We start from the raw sequence: 17,683 nt of genomic DNA on the forward strand, positions 1-17,683 counted from the left end.
TCACCACGGTTTCCTCTAAATCTCAGATCAGATGTATAGAATTAAACCTATGGTATAGTTGACTATTGTCCAGCAATATTTGGGGATGCAAAGTTCATCAGGCTGTCGTTAGAATTAAATGACCTCAGACATTAACATATGTAAGGTAGTATGCATAAAAGACTCAATAAGTTTTATTTACCCTCCCTTGTATTTAGTGATTACCACAATTTTGAAATATTTTTCACTCTCCGATTTTAGCTTCTTACCAGGAAGAAAAAGTTTTCTAGCATGAATCATATTAAAAGAACTCCCAGCCTATTTCCTCATTTTTCAGGGTTGGTTAATCCAGATTTCCTACATTTTAGTAATAGGACTTTCAGAACAAAGAAAAGGGATGCGAGACAATTGTCAAGGAAATAATACACTTGACCAAAATGTGGCTCTGCAGATTCAATATTTTCACACCAAAATTTTAGAATATCTATTTTGAAATTTAAGGGTAACATAAATGAAAAATTATTGAAACATGAAGGAAAAAGAGAGATAGAGAAGAATTTTATTATAAAGTTTTGAAATCAGGGACCTGAATTGGGCATTGAAGATGTAGCAGCATATGCATTATTGATCCCAAAATATATTTCTGGAAACAGAATTCTCCAGCCTCTGTTGCCATAGGTCTACAATATAAAAATACATTATGGATTCCCACATTTTAGGTCATTCTTCTCTGATTTTATAGTACTTATTGCACTGTATTAAAATTGATGCTCACTTACCTCATTTCATTGCTAGATTGAGAATTTTTAAAGCATAAGAATCATATCTTTCATTTCTCTTTCCTGAAGGCTTAGTCCAGTGTCTGGCAAATAATGACTGAGCAATAAGTATAAATTGAATGAATGAAAAAGTAACATGCATCTTCATAATTCTATGGGATCATATTTCAGAGATGACAATATAGAAAAAAACATGATAGATCATTCAAACTGTTGTACATTTTTTAAGTTTATATTAAAATATATATTAAAAATAAAAAACTATTTTAAGCAAAAAGTCATTTTCAAGTGTATAATTTAGAAGATGATATTAGCTGCTAGATACATATCATCTGAAGTATGTTTGAAAAGGCAGAAGTTTAAAAAAGAAGTTTAAAAAAATCACAATTAGCCACATGTTTTTGAACCAAATGATTCTTCTTACAAACTACGTGATTAGCATCTGTGTATATTGAGTAGATATATGAACACTTCGTGCTGATTACCAAATTGATTTGTTTGTCATATAAATATATTTTTTCTCTAGAATAAATTCATGAAACTCAGTTTAAGAAAACATGAAAACTAACCTCAAAGATATGTTACCTAAGGGGAAAAGTATGAGACTAATTCACAAACTAAACTCAATTGAATTTCAAAACCAACTGAAATGAATAATTTCCTTGGAAAATAAAGTTTTAAAATTTGACTACAGTAGAGAATAAAAGTGTTAGGAATAGAGGTGAGAGCACACACACACAAAATTATTATAGACATAATGAGATAATGCAAGACAATGTCCAATTCTTGAAAGGTATGTCTCTAGATTGAAAGGGCTCACACTGTTTGCATAGAAGAATAGATTTTAGGAAAGTACACACTAACTTGTCTCTCAAGGTGATGCAATTTCTAGTGAAGATATGAAGATAGGTACAGATATATTATCAACTCATGGATATAGATATAGGTATAGATATAGATAGATATAGATATAGATAGATATAGATATAGATATCTCATGGTATAATTATGGATTGAGTAGGAATAGAGAAGACATTTTGCCAAGAAAAACAGACTAAATAAAAGTTTATGGATTTTTAAGTCAAAACCAGGATTATGTAGTAAGTGAGAGGTAGAAAAATCTGTATTCATATAGCTGACGTTAAAATTGAATTGAAGGGGCTAACAAAGAAAGCATTATATTGATTATATCAATTAATAAGAGGAGAGGATACCAGTGGAATGTTGAACTGGCTCAAAATGATTTGAAAGAGCATCTCTTCCCAACTCCATGTTCAGTAAAATCACTCTGGGACTTGAAATTGGCCTCAGTGAGATTATTTACAGGATAGAAACTCACAAGAGCCCCAAATAATGTCTCTTGTTTATTTAGTTATTTATTTTTAGCCCAGAGAAAATTTTCCAGGATGCAATTGGTTAACAAATTGCCATGAGCTCACAAACAGACAAGAATTTCTTCAAGAGAAGCAATGAAGTATATTGTATGTTATCAACTTGGTTAACACTAAAACTATGTTTCCCAGAGTCCTCTTGCTTTAATGACTCTAGACTTAGTTGGTCCAAAGAAGAATTCACACAAGTTTTGGAAGGCAAAGGTGAAGTATGCAGACTTAACTTTTGAAAAGTCTTTGCAGTCAAACTTAAGGCTCTAAATTGTCTCCATTAATCTCTACTTCACATTCTGCTTGTGCTCCTGACTACTAGCTGTGCTGACCAGGAGTGGTCTCAGATCCACAGTGGTGGTAACTGAATAGGTACAAAAGTTTACTATAGAGCACTATAGTAAACACCTCTTCCTGAAACACCTCTTTTCAGTTCCATTTTTACACTGGATGTACTTGGGTCCTTTGATATCTCTTATTTTTCACTTTGTCTTCCTGCACTATTGCTTCAAGTGAATTGGCTAATAACTTTCTGATCCTCTCATTCTCTCATCTAGAACTTTATTTCTCCAGGTTTCCCCGTATTTCTTTAAGGTCTATTACCTGTAGTAAGTGTTGTCAATCAAAATAGGTTAGTAGCTATAGTTCCCAGACGAATTTTGACTGATACAGAGAAAGACTCATTTTCTTGAAACAATATAAAAGAACAAGGATGCTAAAATCACTTGCAGTTCCTAAAATATTTGAGATATGAAAATAAGAACAACTTTGTGGTAGTCATTGTTGTAAATAGGCATAAAAAGTTGCTAAAATTTGATCACTTGTGAACTTAGATTAGCATAATTCTCTTCTGCAAATGTCTATACACTTGACTGATGTAAAATATAACTTCCAGAGAGAGATTCCATTTGAAAATTCATTATGTCTACATCAATCCAGTGTGTTGCTGTCTCTCACTTAATTTCAACAAAAATTGAGTATGTGTAAATTTCTATGGTGAGGATTAGAAATCCATTAAGGGAACAAAAATCTCTGGTCTCGAGGAAAGTATGAACTACTTGTAGTTATAGACATATGTATTTTGTGAAAAAAGAAGAAAAGAAATATGTATTCTTTGTTAATTACTTTTTTTTTGCAAAGATAGAATAAATTCAAATTATAGGTCACCTTGAAATCTGGCTCAGGGGTTTATAACTAATTCAGTAGAATGGAGAACATTAAAGAGGTATGAGCAAGGCTGGAATATGACATAACCTGAAAGGCCTTGATATGGTTTGAAAGTTGATATGATAACATGTATGAAACAATATTGAGCAGAGAAGGGATAAGAGCTGTAGCCATTAGTTGGAAAATGAATAGATGATAACCAAAAGGCTCAAATTCAAATGGTAATAATGAATACAGAACAGAAAATAAGCATAGATTAAAAGCTACTTCAGTTATAAAATATGCAAGATTGGCAAGTGGTTGGATATCATACAAGCTAGAAAGAAGAGTCAAAGTGTAAATTAACAAAAATGAAAAAAATTAACAGAAATGAGACAAGTAGTTTCACTGTATCCTTCTTATAATCACAAGCAGATTAACCATGAAACTAGTGAAGTTTAAGTTTCAGAAACCCTGAAAAATAGTCTTCTGGAGAAGTAATAAGAAGGAACCTATAAATGTGTCTTGTAAGTCATTTTTTTGCAAAATTTGCAAAAGTAAGATATTTTCATCACTATCCATTAAGACTGGTAACTCTTCACTCTGACTTCCATTTTATTGCACATCTTACTGCCCTTCTTTTTGGATGACTTGGAGAGGCTATAGTCACTTTTATGATCTAGCTAAGAGAAACTCACTTGCTGATATATTCTGATATATTGGAGTTTTGTAGAATGTATTCATTTGCTTCATAATCAGTTTCCTGTACGATTAAGTTATTTCCAGTCACCCTGGTATTATTAAAATGACTTTCAGGGATATAAGTATTTTCCATTCTGTTGATTCAGCCAGCATCAAAATGGAGAGATGCAAAGCCAGATGTGATATTGTAATATACTCTGGAGTATGTGAATGGTAGAGCAAAAACAGAATTTGAAATATATGGAGCTAGAAGTTGGTCTATGGACATTCTTTCTATCATCAGATATGTGAAATTATAAGCAGTGAATATGATTGTCAGTCATGAAATTAAAAATGGAAATGCTTGTCTGTTATAAATATACTTGATCATATAGTATATGCAATTATAAGAAGTACCATATTGTTTTTTTCTCAATGGTTATGCATTATCTATTAAGCTTGATAAATTATTTTAACTGAATTTTTTAAAGATATTTTGTGGCACTTGGATACACAAGTGAAAAATTATTAACTTCTGATTTGGACATATAAAAGAAACAAAAAAAAATTAACAGATAATGTATTAAGTAATTAGTAAAAAGTCAGATAAAAAGAACAGATTTTGAAAAACAGAATAAAGGTAAGTAAAAAATAGAAATATTTTATCTGCCAACATGGGGTTTAAACAAAATAACAGATAACATTCCAGTAACTCGTTAAGAGGAAGTGATAAAATTTGAATGAGGAATAAACTTTTGTATTGTTTGATAATCAAACTAATTAAAAGGAGTGGATCATATGGACACTTTGGAAACATTTTAAATCTCTTACGTGAAATAAAATACTTGAATCGGTCAAAGTAAGATAAAACTCAAATATGCCAGTGCACTGTGTATATTGACAATAAACTGGTTAATCAGTATCAATTCAAACTATGTAAGGTAAACAAATGCACAAGAACACTTGAATTGCTTTAACATTTTATAACTTGTATATAAGCACGCTTTAGAGTTTATTCCAAATAATCACACTCAAAATGTAATTGAGGTTACCAAGTTGTGAAAAAGCAAGGAAAATTCCTAAGTTATAAGTAATTAAAAAAACATTTAAATAAACCATGCTAGAGGCAAGAATTATTTTCCTTTCCACCCCCCCCAAAAGATGATACCACAATATTCTGCCAAAGAGTATGCAGAGAAAAATCTAGAAAAGTATGTACTTTTAGAGTTGTCAAGCAATTAAGTATTTTTTTCAGAAATGTGACTTCAATATTAATGTTTAAAATTTTTAATTGATATATTCTCATTATAAATAAATGTTCACTATAAATAATTACTCATAACATTGTTCACTTTTTAAAGTAATTTCTACCTTTGCATTTATATGAACTGCAAATTCCAAAATTTGGATTTTCCTCTGCTTATGGTAAATGTTCAATATAAATGTGATATGTACTTAATTTATTGAAATAGCTCTTTTCCCACTTGGGTAAAATTATATTTTACCCCTAGGAGTAATCACTATCTTATCTTCTATCAAAGATTAATTTTGCTTGTTATCACAAACTAGCTTTTTGCTACCAGCTCTAAGAAAGACATATTCCATGTCTGCTTTACTACTGGCTTCTCAGAAGCTCAAAAAGTATTAGTGGGATTAAATTATGAACGATACGTTTTTCATACAATAACATTTAATTAGTTCTTTCTTAAAAACAAAACTTATGTGATCAAATAGACTACTCTCAGACTTGTGTGTGATTGTGTCCATGTATGTTATTTGTGTGTACATATGTGTATGTGTATTGTAGGTGTGTGAGAGTGTGTGTGATTGTGTGTGTGAAGGAACTGGTACTCAGATACGCAAATATTATTAAGTTGGAGGAACTATTGAAAGGAGAAAGAAGATGGAGTGCCTTTGTGGCTCAGTTGTTTAGCGTCCAACTCATGATTTTGGCTCAGGTCATGATCACAGGGTCATGGGATCAAACCCCTAATTGGGCTCTGTGCCAAGTGTGGAGCCTGCTTAAGATTCTCTCTCTTTCTCTCTCTGCCCCTGTCCCCTGCTCATGCTCTCTCTCTCTCTCTAAAATTAATAATAATATAAAAAAAGAAATGCACTCTATCTGTTGGTCTAATTTGTTTCTTCTAAGTACAATCCTTTAATAGAATAGTTATGAAAGTTAATTCCTTCAAATAAATCCAGAAAAGCTTTTTTGAAAAGGTCAGTTTATAGGTATATTGAGAAATGTGAGTTAAGGATGGATGGAAAAGGAAAGAAGTGAACGTTCAAACTGAATGAAAGGAAATATCTCCAATAGAAGCAGTAGAATAAATGAATTAGGTAGTCTCAGCATTCATTCAGTGAGCAGGTAGGAGCTGGGGAAAGAGAAAGAGGAGGGAAAGAGGGAAAAAAAAAGTAAATCAAGTCATCAGATAAAGAACCAATCTTTCATGATTTCAGTGAAAAACAACAACCAAATAATGGAGGTTTTTCATTCTTGGATAAGATACAATTTTTTATCCAGTTGGTAAAGAAAGAAAAATTATAGATTTTTGAGCTATATTTGCTTTGTCAGGGAATCCTAATTTGTGGTGATTTAGACAAATATTTGAATACTTCCCTCCATCATACTCACTTTCATTTTGGTGTTTGACATCAAATAAATACTCTCAACACAAACTCTTATTCCAAGGCACAGAACAGTGCTATGTTTTTATTTTATGTTTCCTTAAAATATCAGAATTACTAAATTTTATTTTAGGATCTCAGTTTCTGTCTGCAATCAGTGGTCTAAGGTATCTCCTTCTAGGAAGTATTGTTTTTCTTGTGTTTTTTTTTTTCATTGACTCAATGGTTCTTGCTACTACTTTAAAGAATAACACAAATAAGAATAGCAGGAGGCTGATGAAATGTAGATGCTCCTCATTTAAGAAATTAGAGTATTTAACCTCACCTTTAAAAAAAAAGCTTATTTATTTTGAGAAAGGAGGGAGTGTGCATGCGTGCAAGTGGGGAGGGGCAGAGAGAGGGAGAGAATCCCAAGCAGGCTTACCTCTGTCAGCACAAAGCCAGAAGCCAGGCTGCAGCTCATGAATTATGAGTTCATAACCTAAGCGTAAATCACTAATCAGTCCCTTAACCGACTGAGCGACCCAGTGTCCCTAACCTTATCTGTTTAAACCAAAAAGGAAGTATAAAGTATTATTGCATTCTCAATATTCCAGAATAAGAATCTCCACTTTGCAGCAACATTTCTGAAGTTAACTTTCTAATTAACCCTGTGGTGGAAGGATGGTTTAGTTCAATGATTCCTCATTTAGAGAGACCACTGTCTCTGATTCAGATTCTATAAATTGCTAATTTTATCATTTGGGCAAATCACTTTACTTCTTGCATACCTTCCTCTACAAAACAGAAAAGTAGTAATACTGACTTCAAGGATTGCAGCAATTATTAATTGATGTAGTCAATGTAGCCCTGTTGAAAACATAGCTCTTCTCAGATCACTTCTGTCGGTTATCCTAATTCCAATTGGTATTATAGTACTTTTCCTTTGTCTCCCAAACGTTTTCTCATTATTGCATTTCCTTTTATGAGCTATAGATTCTCAGATTACTTAAAATCCATTACAATAAACCACTCTTCTGAAATTGTAGATACACTCATCCCAAACCATGCAAGAACAGCTTATAAATTCCAGCTGTGCTGTTGATTTTTGCATTCATGCTGGCTTGCTAGACAAACCTTTATCTTCTTTAACTTTCTTGGCACATAGAAAAATACTATAGTGTGTTTCAAATGAGAGATCTATGACTTCCTTAGTGTCAATTTGAATAAATTTGCACTCAATGCTGCTGAGACTACTGTTCAGATCATTCACTAAAATGGCTAGTTTATCACAGTTAACTTCAAGCAGCCCTAGAACTATATGAATAATAGCAAAATTTAAACTTAACTCTTCAGATATTTAGACCTTGGGCAGACATATTATCCACGAAGTTTATGGAGTGTGCCTTGATGAAGAGAGGAAGCAATTGGTATCATTATCTAGACTCCTGGGAAGGCTCCAGGAGTGATCCAGAAATGTAATAAATCAACACACTTCTTTAAATTATGCAAATACCATTTTTTTTCTTAGCTGAGGGGCCTTCATACATTTGAAGAAGAAGTTTTTTTTGAGAACCAGAATGACTTTATTTGAATATAATTAAATTTTCTTGCCCAAATAGTACTCACACATATTTAAAGAATAATATTTGTAATGGGTCAGTTCTTCCCACACCCACAGCCTCCTATTATAAGCTACCAACAACTCTTTCCTAAATTGTGGGGAAAAAAGCAAGTAAATTAACTGTCCTGAAATGGGTTACTATCAACTTCAACATTAAAACCTTCAATAATTTCCTGTTGTTCTTAAGATGAAGACCAATAACTTTAAAATTATCCAACAGACCCTGCAGGATTAGACCCTTTTCTCAGTGTTCTTTTCTTATCTTCAGCCAGAGAAGTTTCTTTTTGTTTCCTTATTTCCCTCTCACCATATAGCCTTTGCTTATGTTGCCTGCTAGGACAGAACTAATCCCACTCCCCTATCCAGCATGCCTTCATCTAAATTAATTTCTAAGAATACATTAACATAAAGATATCACATCATTTGAACCCTCTCTGAGCCCCAGTCTGGTAAGGTCTTTAAAAAATGATTGCTTTTCTTTGGATCACATAGCTCAATCTGTGATTATTTATTTATTTATTTATTTTTTAACTTATTTGTTTACTCTTTTCCACCACTGACCATGCCATAAACTCCATGAGAAAGGCATCATGCTTTTGTTCCTTTTTTTTTTTTTTAATTTGAATATAGTTGACACACAATGTTATGTTAGTTTGAGGTGTACAGCATAGTGATTCAACTCCTCTGTACATTATGCTACACTCATCACAAGTATAAGTACCATCTGTCACCATATAACACTATTATAATATTGGGTGTATTCTCTACATTGTGCCACTTATTCCTGTGGCTTATTCATTCTAAAACTAGAAGCCTGTGTCTCCCACTCCCTTTCACTCATTTTGCAAATCCTCTCAGCCTCCTTCCCTCTGGCAACCATCAGTTTGTTCTCTGTATTTATAGGTTTGATTCTGCCTTTTTTTTTTCTTATTTATTTGCTTTGTGTTTTTAGATTCCACAAGTGAGTATTTCATCTTCTGTGCCTGGTGTGGTAACCGTCATGTTATGGTTACAGAATGGTACAGTAGCCAGGTACCAATGACAACTTACTTAAATTATAAGTAACAGGCAGTTGGATGACAACTAATTCTAGATTTATATCTCATTATTTTTTTTTTAAATAAGCTGTATGGTGGGGTGCCTGGGTGGCTCAATTGGTTATGTGTCCAACTTCAGCTCAGGTCGTGATCTCATGGATCATGAGTTTAAGCCCCACATTGGCTCTGTGCTGTCACTGTGGGTCCCACTTCAGATCCTTTGTCTCCTTCTCTCTCTACTCCTCCCCTGCTCATGCTTTCACTCTCCCTCTCAAAAAACAAATAAAAGCATTTAATAATATATATATATATATATATATATATATATATATATATATATAAAATAAGCTGTATGGAGAGTAGAATACAATGATCTTACTCTTGAGTCTTGATTGGCAAAGTGAAAAATCTAGGATAAGTTTTCTAAAACTATAATTAAGAGCTGATTTTAAGTTGATGCTTTTTTGATATAGTTTCCATAGACAATAGGTTCTCTAGAAGTTTTAAAATATTGGAAGAGATAAGAATTTAAGATCCCAAAATAATTGATGATGGGTACAAAATCAGAGGCAAACAATCTAATTAAGTAGTTTACTACTATTTGCAGGGTCTTTTCATGTAATCCTTCTCTTTCATTCTTGAGATCCATTATGATAACAAATGAAGAACCATAGGTATAACCATGTGGTACAATTTAGTATTGGCTGGTTTATAAGTAGTAGTCAGTTGTTTGTCCTGATAAGCTCAAGATATCATGAGATCCCTGATCTGGGGTGAAGATGGAATGTAAGTTTGTCTTTTAAATTGATCTCTTTTAGTTAGGTCTATATTAGGTAATAAAAGTGCTTACTTTGTTTGACCTATTAGCTCTTTGATTTATTACTTTTTATAAATTTCTGATTTATATAACCTATTTGAGTTCCAGTTGTCAAAATATTATTTAATAAGTTGGATAGCCATACATTTCTATTTCCTATGTATATTACAAAATTTAAAATATAATATAGAATTCTTGATCATCTATGCACGGCCATTTTATCATGGTTATTATTATAATTACTTATCACTTTTTAAAAATAAATAACAACAAGGGATATAGACAATTCAATATATCAAAAACTTTTATTTTTGCTCTAGGTTATACTAGATAACTTATACTGGGTACTTCATTTAATCCTTTAAGAGCATCTCTGTAGTATTTAACATAGATAAACAAATAAGTCTTTTAGGAGTATTTGTTGAATTAATAAGTAAATCTGAAGACTAACTTTTTTATTCTAGATCGACTGCAACTCGAGTGATCACCTTCTTTCACAAAGATCATTAATTTAAAAATTGCAAAACATTACAAAATTTTTCTCACCTTAAAAAGGAATGACCTAAATTGCATTTAATCTAAATTCTAATAGGTGCTCCAGTGACTTTAAAAGTTAGAGAAATCTATTTTTGTGCAATCTTAACTTTTATAAATATAAACCTTGATATTTCTCACAAAGCTTTTTCAGAAAAAAAGCTTTTTCTGTGTCCTCCTGCACTTTAGGAATAGGCTGCTACCATATGCATTATTTCACTACTGGTGTCTCCCACAATGTCTAGCTCCCTGAACTTACTTTGTAATCATTCGCTGAATGAAGCAGTAGTAAACTAAGTCCTTTTTCGTGTTCAGTCTCTGTAAATATCAGACAAAAACTTTTATGCCTCTCCTCTCCATGAACCATATTTCCCCACTCTGGCTTAAACATACCTGTTTCTTTTAATCATCATTATATAAAAGCAAGATTTAACAGAAAGTACATTGGAAACGGACTTCGGTTAAACTCAGTGACTTACAGAGTAACCTAGGACAAATAACTAAACATTTCTCAGTGTTAGGAGTGTTTTTAAACTGTGAAGTTCCATTAACACAAATTATTAATCCTTTGCTATGTATGCTATGGGCACTGCATTACATATTTGACATCTCATAATACATTTACTTCTTACAATAATCCTATGAATTGGTTATTACTATTGGTTTTTAACATTATGTTGCTAACTTTAGAAATACATTACTCTAAATTTGTTCTATTGAAAATGTGGTGTTGAGATATGAATCTAATATTCTACGAATTCCTGTATGTAATAGAATATTGTGGATTTCTCCAAGGGTCATTTCTAGTAATGAAGGCTAAGTAGGTAAACTTTGTCTATGACATTTCGCAGATCTATTAGCCCAGAAATCTTGTCAAAAATAAATTGAGGATATTCTGGTATGATATATATTTTTAAACTAGATAGAAATGCCACTGATAATAATTTTCTTTTAAAATTCACAATTTTTGCTCCTCTGTTTTTCTCCTCAAATTACACTGACATAAGTATAAAGCTTAATAATCTGTAATTATCACCACCATATGTATCCAATGTTTTAAAAAAAGACCTTTTTTATTTAATGCTGATCTTTTTTTGAACAATCCACATTAATATAAATTTTGCTAGTGCCTAGGTATGTAACACTTTATCAAGGAAAATCTCATTAAGTTTAAAAAAGTAAGTCAACTTATAATATTTGGGACTTTAGTCCCCTGATTCATGTTTTCCCTGTGTTTTTATTATACTTAAAACTATTTCAAATTATACAGTAAAATTGTTATTGTTTGGCAATTCAGCTCAATTAATTTTAACATCCATATAGATTCATGTACCACCATCACGATCAAGATAGAGAAGAACTCCATCATTTCTCCAAATTCTCTCCTACTATTCCATACTAATAACATATTTTCCTAAGCCCTAAGCCTAGAAACCACTGATCTGTGCTCCATTATAGTTTTATCTTTAAAAAAATACCATGTTAACAAAATGCTATGGTATGTGACCTTGTAAGAATAGTTTCTTTCACTCAGCATACAGCCTGTATGAGTCATTCAAGTTGTTTTATGTATCAACAGTATGTTTCTTTTTATTACTAAATAGTATTCTATTGCATTGATGCACCCAGCTTGTTTAGCTATTCATTTGCTGAAGACATTGGAGTTGTATCCAGTGCATATTATGAACAAAGCTACCACAAATATCTATGCATAGGTTTGTGTGTGAATTAAAGATTATATTTCTTCAGATTATGATTCTTCTGAGTAGGTACCCAGAAATAGGATTATTGGTATACATGGAAATAATGAGTAACTTTATTACAAACTATAAAACTGTTTTCTAGAGTGGATGTAATACTTTCCATTTGCACAAGGAAAGTGTAAGAGTTCCAACTTCTCCATGAACTTTTCAGCAGTTTGTATTGCCAGTATCATATATTTTAGCCATTCTAATAAGTGTGTAGTGATAGCTTGTCATGATTTCAATTTCTATTTCTTTAATGACTATATTCAACATCTTTGCATATACTCATTTGCCATATTTGTATCTGTATTGGTGAAACATACAAATCTTGTGTCCATTATTTTTAACATTTTTTCTTTAATGTTTATTTCTTTTTGAGAGAGAGAGAGAGAGAGAGTGAGAGAGAGAGAGAGGGAGAGAGAGAAAGGGTCAGAGAGTGAGGGAAACAGAGGATCCAAAACAGACTCTACACTGAGAGCAGAGATCCTAATGTGGGCCCAAACTCAAGAACTGCAAGATCATGACTAGAGCCAAATCCAGATATTTGACTGACTGAGCCACCCAGGTGCCCCTTGTGCCCATTTTTAAATTAGATTTTCTTCTTATAGTTGGCATTTAAGAGTTATTTATATGTTCAGGATGGAATTAAATCTTTTATGGAATCCTTTTCTTAAAAATTTAATAAAGTTTATTTATTTATTTTGAGAGAGACAGAGACTATATTTGTGGGAAGGGGAAGAGAAAGGGAGAGAGAGAATCCCAAGCAGTCTCCCCAATGTTAGTGCATAGACAGACATGCGGCTTGAATTCGCAAAACTGCAAGATCATGATCTGAGCCAAAATCAAGAGTCAGATGCTTAACTGACTGAGCCACCCAGAAGGCACAGAAATTAATTTTTTAAATTAATTTATTTGTTTTGAGAGAAAGAGGGAGAGAGAGAGAGAGAGAGAGAGGAGAATCAGAGAGAGAGCAAGAGAGAGAATCCTAAACAGGTTCCATGCTGTCAGCAAAGTGCCTGATGCAGGGCTATCATGACCTGAGCCAAAACCAAGAGTCAGATCTCAACCAACTGACCCACACAGGAATGCCCAGGATTGAAGTATTTTGTTGCATATGTCACTTGCCTATATGATCCCAGGCTGTATCATATCTTTTCATTCTTGTGTTTTTAAATAAAGTAAAGGTTTTAAATTTCAATAAAGTCCAAGTTTTCCAATTACAATTATATAAATTGTACTTTTGGCATTGACTTTAAGAACCTGTTGGCGGGTAGGGAAGATGGCGGCTTAGTAGGACACTGGGCTCACCTCGCATCCTGCTGATCACTTAGATTCCACCAACACCTGCCTAACTAACCCAGAAAACCACCAGAAGACTAGCAGAACGGAGTCTCTGGAGCCAAGTGCAGACGAGAGGCCCACGGAAGAGGGTAGGAAGGGCGGAGAGGCGGTGCGCGCTCCACGGACTGGCAGGAGGGAGCCGGGGCAGAGTGGCAGCCTGCCGGCCAAGCAGAGCCCTCGAGTCTGGCTGGCAAAAGCGGAGGGGCCAGACGAAGTGTGTTCTGGCAGCAAGTGTGGCTTGACATCTGGAAGGTTGTAAGTTAGCAGCTCTGCTCGGAAAGCGGGAAGGCTGGAGGACAAAGGGAGGGAGAGTTGCTGAGCCCCGGGGGGACGACAGAGCTCAGTTTGGCAGGGAACAAAGGCGCTCGCCAGCACCATCTCCCTCGCCCATCTCCCAGCCAAAATCCCAAAGGGAACCAGTTCCTGCCAGAGGAACTTGTTTGCTCCATGCAAACACCCAACGCTGTGCTTCTGCGGAGCCACCCCTCCAGCAGCGGGTCTGACTCCCTCCCACTGCCACAGGGCCCCTCCTGAAATGGATCACCTAAGGAGAAATGAGCTAAGCCTGCCCTTCCTGCCTCCGTGCACCTTGCCTACCCACCCCAGCTGATACGCCAGATCCTCAGCACCACAAGCCTGGCAGTGTGCAAGTAGCCCAGAGGGGCCACACCACCCCACAGAGAATCCCGCCCCTAGGAGAGGGGAAAAGAAGGCACACACCAGTCTAACTGTGGCCCCATCTGTGGGCTGGGGGCAGATGTCAGGTCTGACTGCGACTCCGCCCACCAACTCCAGTTATACACCACAGCACAGGGGAAGTGCACTGCAGGTCTGCACCACTCCAGGAACTATCCAAAATGACCAAACGGAAGAATTCCCCTCAAAAGAATCTCCAGGAAATAACAACAACCAATGAACTGATCAAAAAGGATTTAAATAATATAACAGAAAGTGAATTTAGAATAATAGTCATCAAATTAATCGCTGGGCTTGAAAACAGTATAGAGGACAGTAGAGAATCTCTTGCTACAGAGATCAAGGCACTAAGGATCAGTCAGGAGAAGCTGAAAAACGCTTTAAACAACATGCAAAATAAAATGGAAACTACCACAGCTCGGATTGAAGAGGCAGAGAGAGAATAGGTGAACTAGAAGATAAAGTTATGGAAAAAGAGGGAGCTGAGAAAAAGAGAGATAAAAAAATCCAGGAGTATGAGGGGAAAATTAGAGAACTAAGTGACACACTAAAAAGAAATAATATACGCATAATTGGTATCCCAGAGGAGGAAGCGAGAGGGAAAGGTGCTGAAGGTGTACTTGAAGAAATAACAGCTGCGAACTTCCCTGAACTGGGGAAGGAAAAAGGCATTGAAATCCAAGAGGCACAGAGAACTCCCTTCAGACGTAACTTGAATCGATCTTCTGCACGACATATCATAGTGAAACTGCCAAAATACAAGGATAAAGAGAAAATTCTGAAAGCAGCAAGGGATAAACGTGCCCTCACATATAAAGGGAGACCTATAAGACTCCTGACTGATCTCTCTTTTGAAACTTGGCAGGCCAGAAAGGCATGGCAGGAGATCTTCAATGTATTGAACAGAAAAAATACGCAGCCGAGAATCCTTTATCCAGCAAGTCTGTCATTTAGAATAGAAGGAGAGATAAAGGTCTTCCCAAACAAACAAAAACTGAAGGAATTTGTCACCACTAAACCACCTCTACAAGAGATCCTAAGGGGGATCCTGTGAGACAAAGTACCAGAGACATCGCTACAAGCATAAAGCATACAGAGATCACAATGACTCTAAACCCGTATCTTTCTATAATAACACTGAATGGAAATGGATTAAATGCGCCAACCAAAAGACATAGGGTATCAGAATGGATAAAAAAAACAAGACCCATCTATTTGCTGTCTACAAGAGACTCATTTTAGATCTGAGGACACCTTTAGATGAGAGTGAGGGGATGGAAACTATCATGCTACTGGAAGCCAAAAGAAAGCTGGAGTAGCCATACTTCTATCAGACAAACTAGACTTTAAATTAAAGGCTGTAACAAGAGATGAAGAAGCACATTATATAATAATTACAGGGTCTATCCATCAGGAAGAGCTAACAGTTATAAATGTCTATGCGCCGAATACCGGAGCCGCCAAATATATAAAACAATTACTCATAAACATAAGCAACCTTATTGATAAGAATGTGGTAATTGCAGGGGACTTTAACACTCCACTTACAGAAATGGATAGATCATCTAGACACACGGTGAATAAAGAAAAAGGGCCCTGAATGATACATTGGATCAGATGGATTTGACAGATATATTTAGAACTCTCATCCCAAAGCAACAGAATATACTTTCTTCTCGAGTGCACATGGAACATTCTCCAAGATAGATCATATACTGGGTCACAAAACAGCCCTTCATAAGTTTACAAGAATTGAAATTATACCATGCATACTTTCATACCACAATGCTATGGAGCTTGAAATCAACCACAGGAAATAGTCTGGAAAACCTCCAAAAGCATGGAGGTTAAAGAACACCCTACTAACGAATGAGTGGGTCAACCAGGCAATTAGAGAAGAAATTAAAAAATATATGGAAACAAACGAAAATGAAAATACAACAATCCAAACGCTTTGGGATGCAGTGAAGGCAGTCCTGAGAGGAAAATACATTGCAATCCAGGCCTATCTCAAGAAACAAGAAAAATCCCAAATACAAAATCTAACAGCACACCTAAAGGAAATAGAAGCAGAACAGCAAAGGCAGCCTAAACCCAGCAGAAGAAGAGAAATCATAAAGATCAGAGCAGAAATAAACAATATAGAATCTAAAAAAACTGTAGAGCAGATCAACGAAACCAAGAGTTGGTTTTTTGAAAAAATAAACAAAATTGACAAACCTCTAGCCAGGCTTCTCAAAAAGAAAAGGGAGATGACCCAAATAGATAAAATCATGAAGGAAAATGGAATTATTACAACCAATCCCTCAGAGATACAAACAATTATCAGGGAATACTATGAAAAATTATATGCCAACAAATTGGACAACCTGGAAGAAATGGACAAATTCCTAAACACCCACACTCTTCCAAAACTCAATCAGGAGGAAATAGAAAGCTTGAACAGACCCATAACCAGCTAAGAAATTGAATCGGTTATCAAAAATCTCCCAAAAAATAAGAGTCCAGGACAAGATGGCTTCTGAGGGGACTTCTACCAGACATTTAAAGCAGAGATAATACCTATCCTTCTCAAGCTATTCCAAGAAATAGAAAGGGAAGGAAAACTTCCAGCCTCATTCTATGAAGCCAGTATTACTTTGATTCCTAAACCAGACAGAGACCCAGTAAAAAAAGAGAACTACAGGCCAATATCCCTGATGAATATGGATGCAAACATTCTCAAGAAGATACTAGCAAATGGAATTCAACAGCATATAAAAAGAATTATTCACCATGATCAAGTGGGATTCATTCCTGGGATGCAGAGCTGGTTCAACATTCGCAAATGAGTCAACATGATACATCACATTAATGAAAGAAAAGATAAGAACCATATGATCCTGTCAATCGATGCAGAAAAGGCCTTTGACAAAATTCAGCACCGTTTCTTAATAAAAACCCTTGAGAAAGTCAGGATAGAAGGAACATACTTAAACATCATCAAAGTCATTTATGAAAAGCCCACAGCTAACATCATCCTCAACGGGAAAAAACTGAGAGCTTTTTCCCTGAGATCAGGAACACGACAGGATTGCCCACTCTCACCGCTGTTGTTTAACATAGTGGTGGAAGTTCTGGCATCAGCATTCAGACAACAAAAGGAAATCAAAGGCATCAAAATTGGCAAAGATGAAGTCAAGCTTTCGCTTTTTGCAGATGATATGATATTATACATGGAAAATCCGATAGACTCCACCAAAAGTCTGCTAGAACTGATACATGAATTCAGCAAAGTTGCAGGATACAAAATCAATGTGCAGAAATCAGTTGCAT

Source organism: Panthera tigris, chromosome D1 (assembly GCF_018350195.1).
Source record: "Panthera tigris isolate Pti1 chromosome D1, P.tigris_Pti1_mat1.1, whole genome shotgun sequence".
NCBI lineage: Eukaryota > Metazoa > Chordata > Mammalia > Carnivora > Felidae > Panthera > Panthera tigris.